The sequence below is a fragment of the Vicia villosa genome, linkage group LG1 (assembly GCF_029867415.1).
Source record: "Vicia villosa cultivar HV-30 ecotype Madison, WI linkage group LG1, Vvil1.0, whole genome shotgun sequence".
Lineage (NCBI taxonomy): Eukaryota > Viridiplantae > Streptophyta > Magnoliopsida > Fabales > Fabaceae > Vicia > Vicia villosa.
The window spans coordinates 64,450,167-64,453,244 of record NC_081180.1 but is presented as its reverse complement, the minus strand read 5'-3'; the positions used below and the strand labels follow the sequence as shown (position 1 = coordinate 64,453,244).

The following is a 3,078-nucleotide window of genomic DNA, read 5'->3' as shown; positions in this document are numbered from 1 at the left end:
CTAATTAATTTTTCCATTGGTTCCAAATTCTTTGGTCAATTTTAAAAATATTCCTTGATTATGCCTCAAAGGCATTCAAAATTTTTATAGAAAAAACTACTTGTCCTCATTACAAGTCTTTATAATCTTTATAATGTTACGGTGTTGTTTTTTGAATTACATGAATTATATTTTGTACCTTTTCAACTGAACTATTACGAGAAAATCCTCTTCTACTCAATTAGTCATGAAATTTTTTAGTATTAAATAATGGTCAAAGTTTAATCTAGATTTGCTTTCTCCATTAAGATAAAAAATAAAATAACTATAATAAATTTCAATTCAAAACTTAGGCTTCAAGTTTTTTATGACAGCATTTAAGCTTCAAGATGAAGAATATTAGTAGCAGTCAACACAAGAACAGGGGAGTTTGTTATTTAGTTATTTAGTTATGTGTTGCAATGGAACCATAAAAAAGCATTACCGAACGAGGGAATCCAAAAATTCTGATCCGTGTCTCTATCTTACAACCCCATAAAATTTTAATATTTATGACATACCACATCTGGGTCTACTTCAAGAATTTGAGCATTTCAATATTTCATTGTCCGCTTAAAACAAGAATTAGAAAAAGTACTAGCAAGTTTCATCTTTATAAGCAGCTACTTTAGCATTTGTTGGTCGAGGCTCTCTTTACTCTCGCAGGAACATTTTATACTTCAATTATTCTTATTCCCTCATGATATAATATAACAACTATTTGTTGGGATTCAATTGTCGTATCTACTTGAATTATTATTATATTCACTCACATACTGCCTTGTATGTCTCAATATAATAATAATATTAGACTATGACAAGTTACACCATGCCATGACCGGCACGTAAAGGAACAGTGTTTTCTCTCCTCTATGTTGTTGTGATATGAAGTATAAATGGTGGTCAAGTGCTAGCCACGTCCACGTGTCTCGATGAATAATTTCCCTTGTATGTATTTATAAAGACTCCAATGTTCAAGCAAGTTAAGGGAGACTACCAATTTATATCATATTTAAAAAGGGGCACTACTTCGTTACCCTACTAAAAATAATGGGTAACTTTACCCACCTGACATGTTTCACATGTATTGGTGATTAATTATATCATTTGTCATGTCATCAATAAATTGTAATTTTTAGTTTTTATCCACATCATTGTTTATAATTGTATATTTATCCCAATTTCAATTTTTTTCATTTTTTCATCTTGAGTCTAAAAAAAAACATCTTTTATTATCTCTAAAAAGAAGAATTAGAAAGAAGAAAGCCATCTACATAACTCCGATCAACCACCGCTTTCTACGCCTCTGCTTTTTCCGTCGAAATTGAAGATACTCTCCATTCTCTTCTGAATCTCACGTTTCTACTCGTTTTCCACTCTTAATTTTGTTCTATCTCTACGATGTCTATTAACGCCCCCAACTGCCGCCGCTCAAATGACATTCATCACTGACCTCATTTCAGATTTCACCATCTTCTCTGTTTTGTTAAGTATTCTCTTTCTTAAATAATTTTTCAATTTCACAATTTTTTTTTATTTTCTTTTCTGTTTCATAATTTTAGGGTTTTTATGCTTTTTTTGTGTTAGCTAAAAGTTGTGTTTAGCTTGTAATTGTGTAAAATTGTGTATTAATTATATGTTCTCTTCATGGGTCTGTAGTAATTTTGGGGTTTTATGTGATATTACTGTGAAGGTTGGGTTTGGTTTATCATTCTTCATGTGAGTTTCGAATGTCATCATTGTATTTGGCGTGGGATGGTGATTCTTTATGATTTCAGAATTTTTATCAGTTTGAGCTTGTTAATTTTGAGAAATGTAATGAATTTTGGTGATAAAGAAGTGACTAAATCCTTAATATTTTGTCTAATGTTTTGATGAATTAATAACTATAATTTCTGTATGCCATCATTGTAGCCGAGAGTGCATTCCTCTTGGGCTTCAAGAGCAGAGAATAATGTATCCAAAAATGGTCATGTGGGTTAAAAGAAAGTGATTTAATTACATCTTCTGCAAGAAAAATTAAATTTGGTAACTTATCAGTAATAGTTGTTTCTGTTTTTACATGTATATATTGATTAGTGTTTTGCTTATGATGAAGAGTATATCTTTATGCTCTTTTCTTATCCTAATCTCTTTAGTATGCTAAAAAGAGAAACAAAATGTAAACATCTTGCATTTAGCATAGTAAAAATAACTTTATTAGCCAATATCTAAAATACTCTACTTATGTATTTGCAGTGGCCATCGGTTCTAGTATTGGTCAAGTTGTTTGCGAATGAAAGTCTATTTCTTGAATGTCAAATTCTTTGAGCAAGCGCTGTGAAACAGTTTTCTTGCCTGGTAGAAAGTTATGCTGAAGCCATCATACTGGATCATGTGAATTAGAAGTGTATTGATACTTTATTCCAAATACTAAAATCTCCATCTGATAAAAAGAAAATTGTTTCTGCTATGGGAATAATCTGCTATCTTCCAAAAATTCAATCACATAGTGGCTTTTGGATGCCGGGCCACTGCCAATCATTTGTAAAAAGTAAGCTGGTAGAGGTAAGCTGGTAGAGAATTATGTTGGTGCCTTGTATCATTTTCCAGTTCCAACAATTTGGAATGGCAAAAGAGAAGGACAAAGATCTCCTAAATAGGAAGTTGGTAGAGAATTATGTTGGTGCTTTATGTCTTTTTAAGGTTCCAACAAACTTAGAATGGCAAAAGAGAAAGACAAATATCTCCTAAATAATAAGCTGGTAGAGAATTTTGTTGATGCCTTATGTCTTTTTACTGCTCCAACAAAACTTGTGTTTCATCGATTGTATGACGGAGATAGTTCGTTATCCCTTATACTCCTTGTGTAATTCCATAACCTATTAAAAAAAAAACAAAACTTGTGTTATTAATAAGCTTCCAAACAACATAACAATTGGTTAAACAAAAAAATATAGTAAAACAAAAATAAAAGATACTAAAACAAATTAGAAAAAGCAATGCTTGATTATTAACCTGAAAGATGATACATAAACCACTGAGATGTTTTTACATACGGCGTTTGAGTCTCATTTCATT

The 3,078-nt window shown here is 31.1% G+C and overlaps 1 long non-coding RNA gene across 1 annotated transcript; it reads left to right on the top strand.

Moving 5' to 3' along the window:
• The first annotated feature begins 1,077 nt into the window (after positions 1-1,077).
• Positions 1,078-2,779, top strand: LOC131607963 (uncharacterized). Its single transcript, XR_009285461.1, has 2 exons — positions 1,078-2,046; positions 2,257-2,779. It is a non-coding gene; the product is annotated as an uncharacterized LOC131607963 (long non-coding RNA).
• The last annotated feature ends 299 nt before the right edge of the window (positions 2,780-3,078 follow it).